This window comes from Macrotis lagotis, chromosome 7, assembly GCF_037893015.1.
Source record: "Macrotis lagotis isolate mMagLag1 chromosome 7, bilby.v1.9.chrom.fasta, whole genome shotgun sequence".
Lineage (NCBI taxonomy): Eukaryota > Metazoa > Chordata > Mammalia > Peramelemorphia > Peramelidae > Macrotis > Macrotis lagotis.
Genome location: NC_133664.1, coordinates 134,308,735 through 134,333,716, shown reverse-complemented (window position 1 = coordinate 134,333,716; position 24,982 = coordinate 134,308,735). Strand labels below are relative to the sequence as shown.

The 24,982-nt window shown below is 32.2% G+C and overlaps 1 pseudogene; it reads left to right on the top strand.

The window, feature by feature from the left end:
* Window positions 1-1,635: 1,635 nt before the first annotated feature.
* On the top strand, window positions 1,636-1,734 carry LOC141494581 (U6 spliceosomal RNA; annotated as a pseudogene).
* Window positions 1,735-24,982: the final 23,248 nt, after the last annotated feature.

Genomic DNA, 24,982 nt, shown 5'->3' with positions numbered 1-24,982 from the left:
GAAACAGAAAACTGGGTGGGTGAGAGCAATAACAGGTGACTCTAATAAAGGTCTCATTTCTCAAACCTATAAAGAACTGAATCAAACTATAAGAATCATTTTCTCAATTGATAAATGTACAACACTATGAAAAGTCAGATTTTAGAAAAGAAATCATAGAAACTTGTATTCAAAATAAAATACTATTTATCTGTATTCATGTGAAAAAATTATCTAAATCACTTTAATTAGAGAAATGCAAACCAAAATAATTTGGAGCTACCACCCCAATTATCATATTAGGTTACATGACAGAAAAGGAAAACGTTGAATGCTGGAAATAATGTTTGAAAATTGGAACACTAATGAAATAGTGGTAGAGATATAAACTAATCCAACCATTCTGAGAGCAATTTGAAACTATGCCCAAATGGCTATCAACTCATGCATACCTTTTGATTCAATAATAATAATAACAGATTTATATCCAAAAGATTTTTTTTTGCTTATAATCGGAAAAGTACCTATTTTTTAATGTCAGTCATTTGTTATAGCAAAGAATTGTAAACTGAGTGGATGTCCATTAATTGGGGTCTGTCTGAGCAAATGTATGATTTAATTGAATATTATTGTGCTATAAAAATTGATGAGAGGTAGCTAGGTGGCGCAGTGAATGAAACACTGTCCCTGGAGTCAGGAACACCTGGGTTCAAATTCGGTCTCAGACACTTAATAATTACCTAGCTGCCTGGCCTTAGGCAAGCCACTTAACCCCATTTGCCTAGCAAAATAAATAAATAAAGAATTGATGAGCAGAATGATTCCCAAAAGATCCTCCATGAACTGATGCAGAGAGAAGTGAGCAGAATGAGACTACTGTACATGCATATTGTATAATGATTTTTCTTTTTTTCTTTTTCCTCTATTAGAAGAGTAGTAGCCTGGAAAGGGAGAAGGCAATATGCACAGTCTTTCTCTACCTTCTTTCTACAAGGAAAATGGGTCAGTTGAACATGTTTTGTGAAATCCTAAGCACAGAACAGAAGGAAGGAACAGAATCAGAGATAAATAAGACAATATGACCCTGTTTTCTATTTTATTTGTATACACATTTTCTAAAATATTCATGTTTATTAAGTTCTTAAAAAAGTGGGGAGGAGGAAATGAAAAGGTAGTACTCAGAATTGAACATAAAACAAGAAATATGTTCTAACAAGATCAAAATATAACCACATTATAACTCTTCAGTTCAGCATTAAACTTCAGTAAAAACACCCTAAAATTCCATTAGCTTTTTTTTTTTCAAAATAGCTACAACATCGCATTTATTCGTGCCTATTTTTGTTGTCCATTAAATCTCTTCAGGTGATTTTTACACTATGACTAATCTGTTAAGTCATTTTTTAGTTAACAATTTGTGCCTTTGTAGTTTCCTTTTGTATTTCTAACCTTCAATATTAAATAAGTATTTTAATTAATAAAATTCCTCATTAAAACCTTTCCATTTTACTCTTAGACTGCCAAGGTATTTTTGATCTTCTTTTTACCAACAACTGTTTTATCTAGGTGTACCAACTTTACACCATCTACAATTTGATAAGCTTGCTATGCCTGTCTTTATTCTAGTCATTCAAAAAAATTAAAACAAAAAAGCCAGTGTTCACTTTGACAGCACATATACTAAAATTAGAATGATACATAGAAGATTAGCATGGCCCCTGCACAGATTAGGGGTGAAACAGGGATACCTCTTATCACCACTACTATTCAATATTGTGTTAGAAATGTTAGCTTCAGCAATAAGAGAAGAGAAAGAAATAGAAAGAATTTTAATTGGGAAGTAAGAAACAAAACTCTCACTATGCAGAGTATATGATGGTATACCTAGAGACTCCTAAAAATCATGTAAAAGACTACTAGAAACAATTAGCAACTCTAACAAAGTCACAGGATATAAAATAAACCCTCATAAATCCCCAGCATTTCCATATATTAATAACAAGATACAGCAGCAAGAGCTAGAAAGAGAAATGCCACTCAAAATAACTTCAGATGATATAAAATACTTGGGAGTTTACCTGCCAAGGCAGACTCAGAAACTCTATGAAAACAAGTACAAAACACTTCTCCCACAAATAAAATCAGATTTAAAAAACTGGGAAAATATTAATTGCTCATGGATATGCCAAACTAATATAATGAAAATGACAATTCTACTTAAATTAAACTACTTATTTAGTGCCCTACCAATCAAAATCCCCCCAAGATACTTTAATGGGATAGAAAAAAAATTGTAAGTAAATTCATATCGAGAAATAAAAAGTCAAGAATTTCAAAGGATTTAATAAAAAATGCATAAAGCATCAGTCATAAAAATTGTCTAGCATTGACTAAGATATAGATTGGTGGACCAGTGAAAGACTAGGTGCAAAAGCAGGAAATGATTATACTAATTTGCTGTTTGAGAAACCCAACAAATACAGCTTTTGGGATAAAAACTGTTGGGAAAATTTGAATTTAGTATGGCAGAAACTCAGATTAGACATTTCACAGCTTATAGTAAGATAAGATCAAAATGGATACAGGGTTTAGACATAAAACACAATATTATAAGCAAACAAGGAGATCAAGTAATAGTTTATCAGATCTATGGAAAAGGAAGCAGTTTATCAATAAGGAAGAGACAAAGAACATCATTTAAAATAAAGTAGATAATTTTGATTACATTAAATTAAGAAGCTTTTGGACAGACAAAATCACTGTAATCAAGATCAAAAGAAATGTAGTAAATTGGGAAACAATTATTACAGCTAGCATTTTTGACAAAGGATTCATTTCAAATATATATATATATATATATATACATATATATATATATATATATATATATATAGAGAGAGAGAGAGAGAGAGAGAGAGAACTGAGTCAAAGTTTAAATAAAAGCCATTCCTCAATTGACAAATGGTCAAAGGATATGCAGACAATTTACTGATGAGGAAATCAAAGCTCTCCATAGTCATATGAAGAGCTGTTCTAAATCATTACTTATTTAACAAATGTATATTAAAGCAACTGTCAGACTGGCCAATATGACCAGAAAGGACAATGATAAATGTTGGAAGGGATGTGGGAATTCTGGGACACTAATATATTGTTGGTAAAGCTGTGAACTCATTCAACCTTTCTGGAGAGCAATTTGGAATTATGCCCAAAGGGCAATAAAATGTATATACCCTTTCATATTGGGTCTATACACTGAAGATATCATGAAAAAGAATAAAAACATCACTTGTACAATTTACTTGTACAAAATTATTCATCACAACTCTATTTGTGATAGCAAAGAATTGGAAATTGAATGTATGTCCATAAATTGGAGAATGGCTGAACAAATTGTTATACATATATATATATATATATATATATATATATATATTTATGTCATGGAACACCATTGTTCAAATAGAAACCAGTAGAAACCAGGAGGGATGGGAATTCAGAGAAGCCTGAAAGTATCTGCATGAACTGATGAGCAGAACCAGAATAATTTACACCATAATAGCAAATGGGGGTGATGATCAACATTAATAGGCTTGCTCATGTCATAAGTGTGGAGTTTAAACAAGGACTATTACCTTTAATTTTTTTTAAAACGTTATCTTATTATGTATTCTTGCTATCTCATATTTTTTTTCTTAAGGATATGATTTCTCTCTCAACACATTCAATTTAGATCAATGTGTAGTATGGAAACAATGTAAAGACTATCACACTGCCTTCTGTGGGGGGTGGGTAGAGAAGTGAGATTTGGAGAAAAGTTGTAAAATTCAAAAATAAATTTATTTTAAACATTAAAAATACATAAAAATAAAATGAGAACCTTTGGGTGCTCTGATAAAAGTCACCTTACACATTTACACTGATATATTTTTTCTTGCTATTTGCATCCAAGTTAGTCATATATTTATGGATTTACTTAGGTGCTTTAGAATGTAATTCATACCTTTCCATCTTATCCATAAGGATATGATTTTTGGCGTGCAAGTTTGGGGCAATGGAGCTTAGTGATTTACTCAGGATTGCATAACTAGAAGTTATTATGTATCTGAGAATGAATTTGAAATCAGGTCCTGCTGACTACAGGAACAGTCCACTAATCATTGCACCTCTAGCTGCCTTCCATAAGGATATTATTAAGAGCTTTTGCTAAGAGACCTGATGGAATTGACACACTATTATTATCTACAGTAGATTTAGTTGATTTATTTTGTTTATTTGTGCACTTCTTTTTTATCTGAGCTTTTGAAACATTGATGTTGGGATCTACCATTTAGCAAACATGAAACTTGTCCATAATTTATGGCCTTAAAGATTTGACTATGGTTTCATTGCTACTACAAGTCATAAAAAAGGCCTTAAATTCATGTCTTTCTAACTTCCAGACCATTCTTTGTAACCACTAATCCATACTGCCTCCTATTTGTCAAAAAAATCTTTCTATGACTTGATGAATTCAATCCATATACATCCTTCTAATCAACATTTTCCTAAGAACTCAAAAAAACCTCGAGTTTTTGAATAACGTATTTTAGAATTTTCATTGAAATAAATGTCAAAACAACTGGTCTGATATTTGAAGAAATCACATTCTTCCTCTTCTTAAATCAAACCAACATTTAACATGTGCCACATCTTCTCACTTTTCCTACATGTCACCATCTCTTGACATCAACTTATATCCTTTTCTCTCCCAGCCTTCTTCCTTGGACCTAGAATTTCAAATTATGCAGTTTATCTCTGTAACTTCCTTCAGGACCTGAGGCCTAGTTACCTCAGAATATCTCAATATGTTTTTGCCTTCTCTGCCTAGACCAAGTCTCTATAAAGCCTGACCCTTTCCCCCATTGGTGAGTATCTCCTAAAACTCTGTATTTTACTAAAGAAAATCAATCCAAATTGACCTTTGTTCCCCAACTAACACTTTTCCTGGATTCCATATTTTGAAACTATTCTTCACTGAATTCCTCCCCTCATCTCTAACTTCATTTCCTTAATGTTTTAGTTTCCTTTGGTGTGCTGTTTTACCTAATAACATGCAAGTTCCTTAATGGTGAGCATAGTCATTTTTTGCTATTATTTATATTTGTACCTCATCTCTTATTACAGTACCTAACACATAAGTGTTTATTAAATGAGAGTCTCTTTCCTTCCTTCCGATATCCAAAGATGCCATCCTTCTCCTACACTGCATTTATCCTTGTTTCATCCTTCCCACCCCATCTTCTCTAGCAGATATTTTCATGATTATCTTCTTTTTATGCCTACAGTTTCCCCTCATCTACTGATTCTTTTTTGCTGCCTATAAAAACTCAGCCAAATCCAAGAGACTTATTAGTCTCTAACATTCCTTCAAGATATCAACAGATATATATATATATATATGTATATATATATATATATATATACATATATATATATATATATATACATATATGTGCCCACCCTTTCTCAAAGGTATTAAAAGATGTTACATTCTAATGTTTTCTCTACACTCATTTTGCTCAGTCATTTGAAATGTAATTTCCAGATTATCATTCAAGTGACATTACTCTTTCCAATATTGCCTGTGATATTTTAGATGTATTTTACAAAAATGTTTTTATAGCCTCTTTTCATTCTGTATCCTTCTTAATTTCTCTGCAGCATTTGATATTATAAACCATCTTCTAAATACACTCTCCTCTCCTGGTTTTTAAAATTCCTTTACTTTTTGTTCTTTTCCTATCTGACCTTTAATAGATCATCATTCATATCATACCCCCAAATCTGGGGGTTCACAATACCTTTTCAGTTATTCACTTCTTTTATATTGCCTTATTAGATGACTTTTACATCTCATATGGAATTCACTTCCATATCAATGGTGAGAACTCTCACAGGTTTATTCTTATATCTCCTGAAATCCATTTCTATGTAAGCAATATTCCATTAACATGGGCATCTCATAGTTTTCCTCAGGCTAAGCAAATATAAAATATGACTCCACTATCCCTGTCTACCCACCAACTACCAACCTCTCTTCTGACCTTCTTTATTAGAGTTCAGAACACTGCTATCTTTCAAGACATCATGCTTTATAATATCCATGCCATTCTCCATTTCTCCCTCTACCTCACATAACATATGTAACGATTAACTGTATCTTACTGTTTCATATCCAGAACTCTTCTAGTTATATAACTACTATCCTCTTTCAGACCATTATTTTTAAACTTGGCTATAATTTTGCTGATGAAATTCCATATACATTATAATCATCACTCTGCACATTTGCCAAGGTGAATCTCCTAATTCTGATGGTACACCTCAATACAATAAACACAAAAAATTTATTACCTTTAATATAAATATAACCTTTGCTCTTTGACATTTAAAATCCTTCATAGTTTCACTCCATCCAATATTGCTTGGCTTATTGCATGTTATTCTCTTTCATACATAATAAACAATGATATTGGTCTTCTTACTGTTTGGCATACTTAATATCATGTATCCCATTTCTTTGTCTCTGCAATGGCTAATCCTCCACTTTCCTTCTGCTTAAGGAAATCAAAGTTCAACTCGAGTTTCATATCCTATGTGAAAATTTTTGATACCTTCATCTGTAATTGCTTCACCCCTAAAATTATGCATTTTCATATATCTTTAATTTTTCATATAATTTTCATATATCTAAAAAGGTGCATTACTGTATTAACAAGCTCAGCTATTACCTCCTCACAGGTAAAGTTTATTTCATTTATGTCTTCATATTCTGATCCCCTAACACAGTTCCCAGTTTGTACTCTCAGCATATATTTAATGATTATTTTTTTCCTTTGATTAAAAAAATGATCCTGAGTCAGGGGCAGAGAAACTATGAATTTGTTTTTTAATTGACAGACAAAGGCCAATGGTACCCTCCAGCTATGAAATTCTACAATTCTCTAACTATGTTTTGCTTTTGCACAGTAATTTTAGAAAAGTATACTTAAAAACTGATTTTCTATAGAATTAAGTTAGTAGTAAAAATAGTGAGTCTTAGACCATAACTTTCTTGGAAAAGGGAAAAAAGAAAAGAATAGCTTTGCCACTTTTCTATGGAGGAAAATGTTACTTTCCTGAAATAAAGAAGTTTCCAAATGGAAAGAGGACGTTTAGGCTTGGAGAACTATAACTTGCCTTGGAGAATATAACATACCCTGACAGATATATCCTTTCATGCATTTTACCCTCTTAGACTGTGTACTTTAGCAAAAGCTTGACTGAAAAATATTAATATAATTGCATTCAGAGAAGCCAGTACCTGCTTTAAAGAAATTGGTTAGACATTTTAACAAATATCCACTTGATTGATTGTCTCAGACCTCTTCATGAATTGACTAAATCCAACACCACTATTTTTTGCCTCCTATAATCATTTTTATATGATGATACTTTATTTCTTTTTCCTACCTTATTTATTCTACCTAGACTCTCTTTCCTTTTTAATCAGTCTGAATCCTGTCTGTCCTTTATAATACAACTCCAATATCCCCTTTACTTTGAAAAAGCCATTGACCATTCCATTTTATTCTACAGCATATTTTAACTATTGCCTCTTTTTATTGTTGTTCTTCATACATTCTGTCTTATATTTTGATATTTGGTGAACTTGTCCCAACTTTTTGGCTGAATTATAATCTGTATCATGCTGTACTCTTCCGCTCTTATAAATCAAGGACCATATATGATTATTTTTTAGGTTTTTGCAAGGCAGTAGGGATAAGTGACTTGCCCAAGGTCACACAGCTATGTAATTAGTAAATGTCTGAGGTTGGGATTTGAACTCAGGACCCCCTGACTCCAGGGCCAGTGTTCTATTGGATAATATATAGTTATATATTCAACAGACTTCCTCTTGTACAATATTTTACACATAGAAAACAATGAATAAAAATGCAATGAATAAGTAACCAAATGAATCAAATTGCTGCTTTCCTAAGACTTTGTCTTATTGTCTGTTAATTGCAAATTTTGATGCCTGTGAAATTGCAGGGTCTATTTTTCCTTTTCAAATTTTTGGTAAATTTTAATATGAAGAAACATAAATCATTGCTCTTTCCTTGCTTTAGACTAATCATTTAGTTACATATCATAGTTTCTCTGTAATAGGATATATTTAGAACCTAGAGAGCTATGTATTCTTTCTGATTCATGAGTGACAAGTTTCAAGACATAGAAATAGATATAATAGCTATTTTAATTGAAGAATCAGAACATCTGCCAATAGATTTTTGAACTTGATGAACAATGAAGTATTATTATTCTTTAGCTGACACAACTGAAGATAATGAAATGGGAATATTGGTAATATTAGGAATTTTTTTTGCTCTAGATATTTGTAGCATGCCTACAGATATATGTAATAAAGATTAAGTTACCTGGATAAATTAAAAAATGCATTTATGTTGCTTACTAAAAAACTGCATATTCATGAGTCTTCCAGATTTAGGGGAAGGGACATTGAAAAGGTTCTCAGGCTGTTAACTGTAATTTTTGTATCTCATTCCCTCATCTGCCATGCAAATATAAGCTTACTGATTGTCAAAGTACCCTTCCATAATTCATTTGAGAAGAGTAATAAATGAAAAGGCTCCTTTAGAAATCATGTCAGGCAGCCTACAATCTCAGAATCTTCGGACAGAGAGGGTTTAGACAGAAGCATACCAATTGACTAAGCACAAATGTCTGTTAAATTAAACATGCTTCCAGATGCTGGTGCTGCAATTTCTCATCATACTTTTGCCTTTTCTTCTATACCAATGATGGGGGTTCTCAATTGAGAACCAGTATTCATTAGTGACATAGTGTCAGGTGGTTTCAAGAAATTGCTGGGGGAAAGAAAAGGAATACATCACATTTACATGAAGATGATCTTCATATTGGTATGGGAATCTGCACTACTTTAGGGTGAATTTCTACAGCTTTAGAAATTACCAATCACAGAGAGCTACGTTTAGTTACTATTATGCTGATTTCTATGCAGAACTTTAATATGGCACAATCAATACCTGGAAAAAACAGGAATAGAGGCTGGAGGTTGAGATTTCAGTGGTGTAGGGAAATCCTGAGGAAATGTCTGCACCAATGCAGAGTGGCAATTTTTCACCAACTTATGATCTTAGAGAATCACTTAGAGTACTTGGAAGCTAAGTACTTTACATATCAGTATGTGCTGGGGTAGAGTTTGAACTCATACCTTACTATACAAAATATAAAATTAAAATAATAAGCAATGATGAATACTAATTAGTAATTTTACATAATTTTCTTTCAAGCATATATTCACATATATGTGCAAATTTATATAGGTATGTGTGTATATGTGTCTGTGTGTGTCTGTATGTGGGTTTGTATGTTTATAAGCTATACTCCTCTTTATTGCTATTGACCATAATACTATTGACTATAATGTTCCTTTTCCCTGAATGTTCCTAATCAGAATTTTATTTTTGTGACAATATAAGAGATTTCTTTTTTAGTCAATAAATATTAATTAGTACCTTTTATATTCCATGAACTGCGAAAAGCACTAGAGATTCAACGAGAATAAAAGACTTTCTTCAATCTACAGTCCATCAGTTCTTTATCTTCATGTGGACAGCATTTTTCTTCTTGTGTCTTTTGTACTTCTCTTGGATAATTGTTTTGCTAAGAACTGAATTGTAGTTGAATATCACACAATGGCTTCCTAGTTCTACTCATTTCACTTTACAAAAAGTTCATATGAGTCTTTCCATTTTTTTCTGAAATCTGCCTGTTTATCATTTCTAAGTACACAACAATATTACATTATATTCAAATATCATAGTCTTTCCTCCACCGATCCACTTCCTCTCAGTTTCCAACATTTTGCCACAACAAAAAGAGCTGCTATCCATGCTTTTGCACAGATAGTACGTTTCCACCTTTTTATTGTCTCTTTGGATCATAGATGTTTAAATGGTATTGCTGGATCAAAGTGTTTGCACACCTTGATTATCCTATGGATATATTTAGAAATGCTCTACAGAATGTTTGGATCTACCAACAGTGCATTAGTGTCTCAATTTTCCCATATCTTCCTCAACACTTATTTCTCTCCCTTTTTGTCACATAAGCTAATCTGATAGGTATTATGTAGCTCAGATTATTTTAATTTTTATTTCTCCAATCAAAAAATGATTTAGAGGATTTCTTAGTATGCCTATAGATATATTTTATTTCTTCATTTTAACACTGTTTGTTCATATCCTTTGACCATTGATCAATTGAGGTAAGACATATTATTTTAAATTTGACTCAATTCTCTCTGTATTTGAGAAGTGAGACCTTTTGCAGACATGTTATATACGTTTTTTCCAAGCTTTCTTCTTTCCTTATAAACTTGCTTTTGTATTAGTATGTTTCATTTTTTTTTTAATTTAGTAAAATCACAATTATCTTTCTTGATTGGTTATGAATTTTTCACTTTCCCATAGATTTGAAATTCCTTGTTTTCTATTATGCTTATGTTATCACCCTTTATGTCTAAACCGTGCACCCAGTCTGACCTTATCTTTGTATATAGTGTGCGATGTTGAGCTATACCTAGTTTGATCCAATTGTTTTCCCATTTTTTTCAGTAGGTTTTTTTTTTAATTTGGTCCAATAGCAAATTCTTATCCCCAAGCTAGGGTTTTAGGGTTTATCAAATATTAGGTTACTATGGTCATTTGACTACTATATCTTAAAATTAATATAGTACATGGCTCCACTCTCTATTTCTTAGCCAGTGACACATTGCTTGATAATGATTATTTTATAATATAGATTGAAATCTGGTATTATTAGGTAACATTCTTTTGTATTTTTTTTTCCATTCAATTCCCTTGGTAATCTTGACCCATTTTTCTTCCAGACAAATTTTGTTACTACTTTTTCTAGTTCTTACAAATAATTTTTTGATAATTAGTTTGTTATGGAACTAGATATGTAAAATAGTTTAGGCAGAATTTGTATATTCATTATATTGTCTCAACTTATCAATGACCAATTACTATTTTTCCAAATGTTTTTATCTTATTTCATTAGTTTGGAAAGTGTTTTCTAATTGTGTTCATGTAGTTCCTGGACTTATCATGGCAGGGAATGTTTCCTTATATTAAGTGTGACTTTTTGCAGCTTCTGCCATTTTCTATTGGTTCCATACTCTTTTAGTTGTTGTTGTTTTCTTAGAATACACAACAGGTGACAATTTTCAATTTCTGAGCTCAGGTGAAAAGATGGAGATGCTTTTAAAATTTGGATTTATTTGTGACTTGAAGCAGATCAGGTATTCCATTTTTAAGAGGATACTTTTTACTTTTGTAATCTTGTCATTCAATTTCTAAGCTTCTAGATGCAAATCTTCTTCCATTTAGGGAACCCCTTGTAAAATGGACCAGAGGATTTAGAGGAATTGTCCAATTTTGGGACATCGGTATCTAACCTGGAAACTTTGTAATTGAGATTACTCACACCTAACCCAAGAGCTCTATTTTTCCTGATCCCTCAACAATTTATCCTACTATTCCAAGTATTTCCAACCTCATGTCTTGTAATTCTTTGTAGAGTATGCTTTGTGAATGATTGATGAGAAAGGTTGCTCTAGTCTGGAAACAGCCACTGACTGCAAAACCCACAATGTGGTACATTCCCCATCCTAGTCTCTATATTTTTCTTCAAAGGTTAGAAGGGAAACATTTAAATATGAAAAACAAATAGGTATAAGAAGGAGTCATCGGGTCCAAGGAGAAAAAGAAATAGGAGCATGAGAAGTTATATAATAATAGTTTGCATATTAATTTAGAAATTGTCTAATTTCTTTATAGAACCACTTAATATGTTATCTGATTTTTTTTCCTCAAAGCAACAATTCTATGAGAAAAAAATAGGGCTGATATCATGCTTCCTACTAGCATAAAGTGCAATATTTCAGAGTTACCAAGGGGAGTTTGGAAATCTTTGTTGGATAATGAAATCATTGGAGGGGATTCTGATAATAATTAGATGTCTTTTGTGTAGCACTTTAAGATTTGCAAAACATTTAGTAATGATAATCATGTTTAATTTTCACAGCGCTGCTTCATAAGTAGAAACAGCAAAAATTATCATTTCCACTTTATAGATATGTAACCTGAGTCTCAGAAAGAGTAAATGACTTGTCCAGAATTAAGTGGTTTCATTTGATGTACAGGAAAAGGATGTTTACTTGGAGTCTGGAGGTATCTAGTTTATCTCTAGTAGTTAAAAAGCATTGGAGACAATGGACTCTTTCTACCTACATGAAAAGAGTAATGGATATGAAACTAGGGGATTCTTAGGTATGAAGCCTTTCCTCAAAGATAGTAAGTATTGGGAATGATTGATATCCCTGTCTCTCTTAATTCCAAATTGCATTGTTCTTCCATCTGTATCTTGTACTATTTTGCTCCTAGGTGATAAAAGAATTAAAGGAAAGCATTGCACTTTTTATGACAAAAGCTGAATCCTTAAAGAAAAAAAAAGTACTTTTCTTTGTCAGAGTACTTATTATTTTTTTGACTTATGCAGTTGATGCATAAGCCAAGGGACAAAGTTTGACCTTTTATGACTTCATGGTTTTAGATTATTTTGATGTCTACTATCTATTCCCAAAAGGTAAGTAAACAATGTTGCAAGAGGCAGGATAAGGAGATGTGTCACCTTCATTCCTAACCTAAGAAGTTGTGGGAAATTATACATTTTTTTGGTCAGTCAATAAATATTCTTTGAGCACCTACTGAATATACCAGATTCTGTGCTAAAAGAGAATATTCAAAGGGAATAAAAGACTTTCTTCTCTGCAGAGTCCATTACTTCTTTATCTAAATGTGGACAGCATTTTTCTTCCTGTGTCTTTTCTACTTCTCTTGGATAATTGTTTTACTAAGAGAATACAGAGAATACAGAATTCAAAGAATACAGAGAAAAAGGAGAAAACAGAGAAAAAAGAAGACAGAGTAAATTAGAGGTAACTAACAAAGGGAAGGTCTTAGTGTTACGTAGGATGAGGAAGACTTCTTGTTGAAAGTAGATTTTTAAAAATCAATATTTATATACCTATTTTTGTCTTCTTTTTTGAATTGAGTTCCAGTTTTCCTACTTCTCTCCATGCCTCCCCCACATAGAGAGAGCAAACAACATCATATCAATTGAACATAGGAAATCAGGCAAAACATTTCCATATAGGCCATATTTCAAGAAAAAATAAAAAATGTATAAAATTTGCACTCAGAATTCATCAGTTCTCTCTCTGGAAATAGTATTTTTTTCATTATTAGTCCTTTGGAATTGACTTGGATCCCTCTATTGATCACAAAAGCCAAGTCAGTCACGATTGATCATTATTGCATCATTGTTGTTACTGTGTTTAATGACCTCATGGCTCTTGTTATCTTCTTCAGTTCATATATAGGCCTTGCTATGTTTATTTTGTTTTTCTGAAACCACCCATTTGTCATTTCTTGTAGCACAATAATACTTCATTGTAATCATATATTACAAATTGTTCAGCCATTCCCCAATTGATGGGCATCATCTCAGTTTCAATTCTTTGCCACCACAAAAACACCAATTATAATATTTCTGTTTATATAGGTTTATTTCTTTTTCTTTAATCTCTTTGACCTCTTTCTCTTTGACATAGCACTGGTATTTCTGGATCAAAAGATAGTTCCAAATTGTTCTCAAGAAAACTTAAATCAGTTTACTACTCCATCAATACTTCATTATTGTACCTGCTTACCTTTGTCCCCTCAAGTATTGTAATTTTTGAAATGTATAAGGTGGTATATTAATAGTTCTCAAATTTACATTTATCTAATCAATAATTATTACAGCATTTTTTCACATGACAGGTAGCTATGATTTCTTCCTCTGAAAGTTTCCTTTGACCTTGTATCCATTTGGGAATGATTTTTATTTTTATAAATTTGACTCAATTCTGTAAATATTGGAGAATGAGATTTTTTTGGAGAAATTTTGGTAATTTCTTTACATTACTTCTTTTTATTATATCTTTTAGTAAAATTTGTAGTAATTTAAGTAATTTTCTTGATTATCTTTTTAAATTAAATCCATTTTTGCTTTTGTTTTTGTCTCAAATCATGACTATCTTATTCATTTTAGCGAAATCATAGCAAATTCTTCTTCATCCTTTTATTTCAATTCTGTGTGTATTTTTCCGTTCCAAATATTATGTCTTCTAAATAACATGTTGTATCATTCTAGTTTCTAATGCCTTTTGTTTTGCTTCCATTTTATGGACTGGTTAATTCACATTCATAGCCAGAATAACTAATTGTGTATCTCCCTCCATCCCATTTTCCTCTTTTATCCTTATTTTCACTTCTTTTAATCCCTTCTTAAAAGTCTTTCTTGCTTCTGACCACTGCCTTTTCCAACCTGACTTTCTCCTTATCATTCCACCATTAGTATTATTTATTCCCTTTTCTCCATATAATTTTCTTGAGCATGATATATTTTATAACCAACTGAATGTGTGTGCACATGTGCAAAAGTGTGTATTCTTCCTCCTTTGAACCTATTTTAATGAGAGTGAGTTTCAACCATTGCCTGCCATCCCTCCCCCCCAACATGTTCCTCTCCTCTATGCATACTCTTTGTGTGCCACCTTTAAATTAAAAAGGTTTTTAAAAAAGATTTCCTCATTCTACTTTTACCTTCCTCCTTCTCCTAGTATATCCCTTTTTATCATCTCTTTATTCTTTTTTTAAGATCATTTCAATTCAGTCAATTCACATACATGCCCTCTGTCTCTGCAGACTCCTAACTGCCCTTATAATGATAAAAATCTTACAAATTACTTTTACCATCTTCCTAAAGGAATATAAACAATTGGCTTCCATTAAATCTTTATGATTATTCATTCATAATAACTTTTTTGTGCTTCTGTTGAATCTTTTGTTTGAATGTCATATTTTCTATTCAGCTCTATTCTTTTCATCAGGAAAGTTTGAAAGTCCTGTATTACATCAAATAGCTTTGTTCCCCCGGAGTATTATATTCAATTGCTGAATAGTCTATTCGCAGTTCCTTTACCTCCTGGAATATTGTATTCCAAGTCATGTATGTATGTATGTATGTATGTATGTATCTATTTATCTATCTCTCTATCTTGATATGCACCCTGAGATCATCATCTCTAAGACAGAAGGAGAGTAGCATGCTTCGTGAGTACTCTATAATTGTGATTGGATGTTGCACCAGAGTTCTTAAGTCTTTCAGTCATTTCTTTTTTTTACAATATTATAGTCATTACATAAGCCATTTTCCTCATTATTTTTACACTACTTGGAATTAGTTCATATAAGACTTGCCAGGTTTCTCTTAAAGAGGAATCCATGAATCATTTCTTATAGCACAATATTATCCTATCAAATTCATCTACTATAACTTCTTCAGCCATCTCCCTATTGATTGAAATCTCTTCATAATTCCATTCTTTCATAATACAAAAAAGAGCTCTACAAAAAATTTTCCATTTCCTTTTATTTATATCACCACTTCTAATCTATCTTTCCTGTTATCCCTTCATTTCCTACCTCCCCTTTCTCTTGTTTTCCTTTGAGTGAAATATATTGCATATTCATGTGTATTCAAATACATGTGCATATACATCCCTCTTTTCCATAATTCAGATGAGATCGAGGTTCAAGTGTTATCTACTCTCTTTTGCTTCCTCTTTCTTGTTGGAATTCATTTCTACTTGGACATGTCAATTATGTGAGATATTTTCCCCCATACTTTTCTCCCTTCCCCATTTCTCCTTCAGTGATTTTTCTCTTCTAGCATGTTTTCTTCCTTTCTTTCTTTAAGTTCATTAAAACATACCCAAATCATTCCTATTTCCTCTAATTAAACTTTATTTTTGACCTGTGTTGATGAAAGAGTTCTGGGGGAAATATGTGTATCATGTTTCCATTTTGTAATGTAAAAACATTTATCTTTGTGTAATACTTTGTCATAGTTCACTTATGTCATCTAATACTGGAATGTTTTGCCCCCTCACATCTACCTTTTAGTTTACCTGCCTCTCTTTAAGACTCAATTAAAATTATATCTTCTACAAAAACGTCTTTCCCATATTCTTCTAGTTGTCAATTTTTTTTTCCTCTGAAACTTTTATTTTTTTATATGCTATCACTCTAAATAAATGTAAGGTACTTGAAGACAGGCTCTATTTTTCAAAATTTTATCCAAAGCAGTAACACAATGTCTGGTGCATATGGTAAGCAGTTAAGAAATGATTGTTGATGGGTTAATTTTCCTCTGGTATTCTAGTCATGGTTTGCCAGCTTCCTCCTGGAAATCTAAATGAATGAAAAAGCATTTATGAAACAGTCACTTTTTGCCAAACATTACATCAGGAACTAGGAATATAAATACATAAATGAAAGTTTCTGCTCTCAAGAAGTCTAAATTCTAATAAGAAAGAAAATTAATGCATATGTGTAATGGTGGCCAAGGGGGGACATTTTGTTCTAGGAAGCCAGAAGGATGGAAAGTTGAATCATAGAGCAATTAATTGACTGGTTGTGTTTATCTGGTTATTATTCATAGAGTCTGAGTTAGAAAGTCAAGGGAAATATAAGAGTGCAAGGGCATGATATGAAATTAGTGAGGGAGGTGTGCAGTGGGCATGGGCCTGGATAATATAGGAAAAAGCACTCAGTAATCAGTATGAAGAATAAGAGATAAAGTTTTAGGTCGTTTCGGAGGCAGGACATGAAAATACTCAAACAGTGTAAAATGGTAATGAGGACTATTCATAGGGAACATGTTCAGGCAATTCACTACACTGATTCTTCAGAGATCAGACATTTTTCTCTCCTTGTGGGTGCATCTCTATTCTCTATTTTTTGTTTGTGTGTTTCTTGAGTTACCATTCTTGAAATTATGTCTTTCTTGGAGTCAGTGACTCTTTAACTATGAATTGAGCATGTGTTTCCATTTTTTTAATTTTAAGTGAACTTCAACATTTATCAAAAGAATTATTCTCACATTGCTGGATGCAATGTCTTCAACTAGGCAAATAGTATTTGCTGTAAGAGGCTGATGGGAGACAGAGGAAAGAAAGACAATTCCTTCTCCTTCTATTAACCTCTAGAATAGATACAGGAATCATAATCCATGAAATTGCTCCTTGTACAGGCATCCTTAAACTAGCTTAGTTATTTAAATGTTTCCAGAGAAATGGCTAATTTTCAGCCAGTCCATCCCAATTCCCTTTTCAAATCAATAAATAAACTCATTTGAAATTCAAAACAGACTTATTAAACATGACTATATTTTTAACAGTTGGCTTAAAATCTCATTGATATATAAATACCTTACAACTCTTATCTGTCCTTTGGTTTCTGTGATTATATCAGCCAGTAAGAGGGTTAATATGAATGAGGTTTAATATGAAAATCATTTAGCTTAATAGTAACTACTCCCTCAATAATTGTCAACATATCTGGCACCAAAAGCAATTTGCTATGTTTTCCCAAACTGATTTTTCATTTTCATATTTTCCTACTTTTCTTGATGTTACCATCATTCTTTGAAAAAACAAAATGTCAACATTATATTTAAACTTGATTTCTCTTTCTCTCTCAAGCTCACATATATAATAAGTTTCCAAATCTTGCTTGTATGAATGATGAAAGGTTGAGGTGAGTTCTTCCCTATTAGCCATCATGGTCCAAGGAGAAGGATCTTCCCCAAAACATTGAACCAATGCATGATTGATTAAGGCATGTTCTGAGGCAGGGAGTGTTGGGGAATATTCCTATGAAAGATGTTTTGTAGTTCACACTGGGAACTTGGCCCATCCCTGGGTGTTTACCTCATGACATCTGGAGAAATTAATTGCACTCAGGATCTGAGGGTGTTTGGGTCAAAACTCCCCAGATCACTGAGTTCAATATTTAAAGACATAAGACAGAGTGAGTTTTGCGAAGACAGATCCAAGTGTCATTGAGAAGACAGATCCAAGTCTATAAAATTAAAAATCTGCACAGTCCATAACCCTTTGTTCTACACTGTTGTATCTCCACAAATCTAAAATCACTTCCCTTCTCTCCACTCATGCTAATTTAGTGCATCATTATCTATTACCTGAACTTTTGCAACAGTTTCTCAATTAGACTCCAGTCTATCTCCCACCTAATCCAAATTCTATAATTTGTGAAACTGGTATTTCTAAAATACCTATGTGATCTTGTTACTCCCACACCATACTCAAAATCTGTTATCACTTCCTAATACCTCTGGTATAATATATAGTCAGCCATGTAAATAGCTTCAAAATTCATTCCCTCAAACATTTTCAGTGTCATTTCATGAAACCTCCATTCTAGTTAATTTACCTGCAGATCAAATATCTGCATCCCGCCTTTTGCAGAAGTGGCCCCTATTTTCTAATACACAGCCTCTTACCTATCTCTCTGATAGGTAAGTTTCTTCAAAGGACAACGTTGGTGTTACATTAACCTATGACCTTTCCTGAGTCCTTCCCCTTCTTCAGTTTATTACCACTCATTTTCTACTGAAATTAATTTGCAATACTTAAAAATAAAACTATCTGTTGTTGGAATTAAGGTTGTCAGGAGAAATACCTGCAATCTCAGATACACAGATGATACTACTTTGATAGAATATGAAAAGGAATGAATAAGACTCTTTATCAGTGTGAAATAAAAGGGTGTAAAAATTGACTTAAATCTTAAAGTAAAAAAAAATAAAAAAATCTTGGCAAATTCTTTTATCACTTCCTGACAAATAGATGGAGAAGAAATGGAAGATTTGTGGGTTACAAATATTATTGCAGATGGTAACTGTTGCCATGAAACTAAAACTCACTTGTTCCTTGGAAAGTTAATTATGCAGAACTGCATGGGGTACTAAAAACAAGAGATATTATCTCTCTGACAAAGATCAGCATATTTAAAGCTTTGGTTTTTCCAACAAAGCCCATATGGTTGTGAGAGTTGGACTTTAAGAGAATCTGAACGATGCAGAATTGATGCTTTCAAATTGTGATGCTGAGAAAACTTTTGAGAATCCTATAGACAGTAAGGAGATCAAATCATTCAAATACTTCAAGAAATTAATTCAAGTTTTTCACTGTCAGGTCAAAAAATGAACCTGAAGCTTAGATACTTAAGTCACATAATGAGAAGAAAGAACTCATTGGAAAAAAAGTAAAACTAATGATGAGAAAGATTGAAGGCAAAAGGAAAAGGTGTTGGAAGATGAAATAGACAAATGGTATCAAAGAAATGATGAATATATTAGCTTAGTCTTCAAAAGATTGTGGAGGGAGAAGGACCTGGCATGCAATGGTCCATGAGGTCATTTAGAGTTGGACATGACTGAATGAGTGAAAAAAACAATAAAATATTTTTACAAGTGATATCCCCATCCTTAGTACAATAGGAGCACACTGTTTACAGAGGATTTTCAAAATTTTTACTTTTAGTCCCATTATCTAGCAAACCTGCCACTGAGTAGGCATTTAATAAATGTTTCTTGAAAGGAATTTAATCAATATTGAGTGAGAGGAAGTCCCACTGATTTGGAGGTTTTCAATAGAGAATTTATTAAAAGACTCAGATAAAAGTACAACAAATTAATTATATAAGAGTTGTGTGTTAGAGAAAAATGTCAAGCTAATTAAATCTTGGAACACTCAATATCTCTGATTTAGTTTTATTTCATAGTTTATCTTTTAAAATTGAAAAAATAATACAGGAATTACTGTCCTTCCAAGAGAAAGTCAGGGAAAGCATACTACTTACGAAAGCATATTGGCTCAGAACTGAAAAATATTTATTTGAACTTTCATATAAATTATGATAACACAATTTGTTGGTCTACTCAGTAATTTGCTAAAAGGACTTTTGTGTTAAACAATTTATAAATCATGTATGTGAGGCAGCCATATGGCCCCACTTACTAAGGTGTGTTCCAAATGCTTTGGTTCACCTTTTCAAGATAAGCTGCTGTCTGTACATATCTCACATTGATAAATACTAGCCCAATACAAGGTTACAGAATTCAAAGGCCTTCATCATTTCCCATTGCAAAATGGGGCTTGTTCCATTTCTACAGATATGCATGACTTACACTAAGTAAATTATTATCTACTATTTTCCCCTTTTTAAAAAAATTTATGTATTGAAAGAGTTTATTTCTATTTCAGGTAACTACTTAGGGTATTAATCCATCATTTGCAACATGTGGTTTAATGAGTACTATTGATTGGAATTTTTTTCTCTTTCCAAGGAAATTTTGAAGTTCAAAAAGAGATAAGACTGATAGACTGGGAGACCACAATTTTCAAGGAACTAAATAATTTTTTTTTCTTTTCACAGAGAGATATAATACAAGACTTTCTAAGGGATCCACAGTATTATTTTTTTGAGTTACCAATTATGTTTAAAATTTTAGGAAGGATTACAGCCAATCAGAATAAATCAAGAAAAAAAGGCAAAATATATTTCCCTTAATAAATACTTCCTTGCATATCTTTGCATATCTAGACCATATTAGATGACAAGCATATAGATATAGATATAGATATAGATATAGATATAGATATATAGATACATAGATATTTAAAATAACATAGACAAAGTTTTCACTTAGGTAAAGATACTGAAACTATCTTTGTTATTCTTGATACAGTAAGTAGTTTACCAACTTTACTCAATTAATGTTAACTATATGTTCTTATGCTTTAAGGAGTAATTATAGAAGCTTTTCCCTCAATGATTATGTATTGTTCATTTGTATCAAATGCAGTATTCAAGAAATCAAAACATTCAGTCAAAGCATTCCTTACAATTAAGCCACATTGTGGCATTTCTTTTTTGTAGAAAAATAAAAAGGAACCACTCTGTGTTTTGAAGAATCAGAATTTCATCTGAGCAGAGGTTTTAATTTTTATTTACTTCTTGGGAGGAAAAGGAGGCTGCCCACTTATTTAGCTACTAAAAATATAATCCCTTTCACTCCCTTCTATATTTGTATGCAATTATATATAAAATAAATTCAATGAAATTGCAAAATTTCTAGCAAGCCACTGGGTTGAAAACTATTTTAGAACTGTGATGATATCTTAACTAACTTTGACTTATCTTCTAGAACTTAAAATAATTCTAGCAAAATATTATAGAAGCAACTAAAATAAAATTTAGAAGAGAAAAAGAAGTAAAAGCTGATGGAATCTCAGACTACATTAAAAGAAAAATGATCTCCAAAAAGGAGTTCTATACTTCATTTGACCAGACCACGTTTAGAACATTATATTAAGCACTTAACTCTATTTTTTATTTTATTTTTCAAGTTACTTTTTAATATTGTTTTATTTTTTATCAATTACATGCTAAGATAGATTTCATTATCCATCTTTGTGTAAAATTTTGAGATCCACATTTTTCTACCACCTTCCTTTCCCTTTGCATTCTCCCTGGCAGGAAGTAATCTTATTTAGGTTGTATATATACAACTGTGTTTAACATATTTCTATATTAGTCATGTTGTGAAAAAAGTAATTAGAGATAAAGGGGAAAATGTGAGAAAATGGAAAAATATATGAAATTTGAAAAGGTGGAATGTTTTGGGCTGATTTCAGAGTACATAGTTATTTTTCAGTATGGATTACATTTTTATCACAAATCATTTAACATTTTCCTTGATCAATGAATTACTGAAACAACATAAATTCATCATAGTTGATTATCTTACAATGTTCTTGTTAAGGTAGATAATGATTCTGCTCACTTCAATTCAGTATCAGTTCATACAAGTATTTCCAGATTTTTCTCTGAATTCCATATGCAACATCTTTTTCTTCCTCAAAATAACCTTGTTTAATAGGGAATTTAGACATTATTGTGATGCCATTTTACACATCAAGAATCTCATGTACAGTAGGTAAGTATTTCTGTCAATGAAGAGGTAGACCCAGAATTTGAAACTAGGTTTTGAAATTCTGAATTCTATATGTTTTCTTTTTTAATTAATTAATTTTTTATTAAAGATATTATTTGAATTTTACAATTTCCCCCCTATCTTACTTCCCTCCCTCCACCACCCCCCCCATGGAAAACAATCTATCAGTCTTTACTTTGTTTCCGTGTTGTACATTGATCCAAATTGAGTGCTATGAGAAAGAAATCATATCCTTAAGGAAGAGACTAGAAGTCTAAGAGGTAACAAGATGAGACAATAAGATATCTGCTTTTTGTTTAATTAAAGGGAGTAGTCCTTGAACTGTGTTCAAACTTCTTAGCTCTTTATCTGGATACAGATGGCACTCTCCTTTGCAGACAGCCCAAAATTGTTCCCGATTGTTGCATTGATGGAATGAGCGAGTCCATCAAGTTTGAATATCACCCCTATGTTGCTCTTAGGGTGTACAGTGTTTTTCTGGTTCTGCTTATCTGACTCAGCAGCAGTTCATGCAAATCCCTCCAGGCTGCCCTGAAATCCCATCCCTCCTAGTTTCTAATAGAACAATAGTGTTCCATGACATACATATAGCACAGTTTGCTAAGCCATTCCCCAACTGAAGGACATTTACTTGATTTCCAATTCTTGGCCACCACAAACAGGGCTGCTATAAATATTTCTGTACAAATGATGATTTTACCATTTTTCATCATCTCTTCAGGGTATAGACCTAGCAGTGGTATTGCTGGGTCAAAGGGTATGCACATTTATGTTGCCCTTTGGGGGTAGTTCCAAATACCTCTGCAGAAAGGTTGGATGGGTTCACAGCTCCAACAACAATAATAGTGTCTCAGATTTCCCACAACCCTTTCAACAATGATCATTATCCTTTCTGGTGATATTGGCCAATCTGAGTGGTGTGAGGTGGTACCACAGAGAAGCTTTAATTTTCATTTGTCTAATAAATAATGATTTAGAGCAATTTTTCATATGGCTATGAATTGCTTTGATCACCTCATCTGTAAATTGCCTTTGCATATCCTTTGACCATTTGTCAATTGGGGAATGACTTTTTGTTTTAAAAATATGACTCAGTTCTCTGTACATTTTAGAAATGAGTCCTTTGTCAGAATCATTAGTTGTAAAGATTGTTTACAAAATTACTTCATTTCTTTTGATCTTGGTTATAGTGGTTTTATTTCTGTGCAAAAGCTTTTTAATTTAATGTAATCAAAATCATCTAGTTGGTTTTTGGTGATGTTCTCCAAGTCTTCCTTAGTTATAAACTGCTCCCATTTCCATACATCTGACAGGTAAACTGGTCTAATTTGCTTATAATAATGTTTTTTTTTTTTATTTCTAAGTCCTGTAATCATTTGGATCTGATCTTGATATAGGGTGTGAGGTTTGGGTCTAATATAAGTTTCTTCCATACTAATTTCCAATTATTCCAGCAGTTTTTAACAAAGAGGGAGTTTTTATCCCAAAAGCTGGGCTTTTTTGTGTTTATCAACAGCAAATTACTATAATCGTCCTGCTTTTGCACCTACTCTTTTCCACTGGTCCACCACTCTATTTCTTAGGCAATAACAAACAGTTTTGATGACAAATGGTTTATAATATTTTAGATCAGGTAGGCCTAAGCCACCTTCTTTTGTACTTTTTTTCATTAAGCTCTTGGAAATTCTTGACTTTTTATTTCTCCATATGAATTTACTTACAATTTTTTCCCTAACTCATTAAAGTAATTTTTTTGGAATTTTGATTAGTAGGGCACTAAAAAAGGTAGTTTAGTTTTGGTAGAATTGTCATTTTTATTATATTAGCTTTACCTATTCATGAGCAGTCGATATCTGCCCAATTATTTAAATCAGACTTAATTTGTGTGACAAGTGTTTTATAATTGTTTTCAAAAAGTTTCTGAATCTGTCTTGGCAAATAGACTGCCAGGTATTTTATATTGTCAGAGGTTACTTTGAATGGGATTTCTCTTTGTAGCACTTCCTGCTGTTTCTTGCTAGACAAATATAGAAAAGTTGAGACTTTATGAGGGTTTATTTTATAACCTGCAACTTTGCTAAATTGCTAATTGTTTCCAGTAGTTTTTTGGATAATTTCTTGGGATTCTCTAGGTAGACCATCATGTCATCTGCAAAGAGTGAGAGTTTATTTCTTCCTTCCCAATTCGAATTCCTTCAATTTCATTTCTAATACAATATTGAATAGTAGTGGTGATAATGGGCACCCTTGTTTCACCCCTGATCGTATTGAGAATGCCTCTAGCCTCTACCCATTGACTATAATGCTTGTTGATGGTTTCAGAGAGATACTGTTGATTATTCTAAGGAACAGTTCATTTATTCCTACACTCTCTAGTAGGAATGGATAATGTATTTTGTCAAATGCTTTTTCAGCATCTATTGATATGGTCATATAATTTCTGATCGTTTAGTTGTTGATATAAATGAGTACACTAGCAGTTTTCTTAATACTGAACCAACCCTGCATTCCTAGGGTGAATCTTACTTAATCATAATGTATTATCCTAGTGATAACTTGTAATCATTTTGCTAAGATTTTATTTAAGATTTTTGCATCTATATTCATCAGTGAGACAGATCTATAATTTTCTTTTTCTGTTTTAACTCTTCCTGGTTTAGATAACAGCACCATATTGGATTCATATAAAGACTTAGGGAGACTTCCATTGTTCACTATTTTTCCAAAGAATTTATATAAAATTGGAACTGATTGTCTCTTAAATATTTGGTAGAATTTACTTGCAAATCCATCAGGCCCTGGAGATTTTTTTCTTGGGGAGTTCAATGATGGCTTGTTGAATTTGTTTTTCTGAGGTATGGTTGTTTAGGTATTTAGTCTCGTCTTCATTTAAACAGGACAACTTATATTTTCGTAAACATTCATCCATTTCACTTGG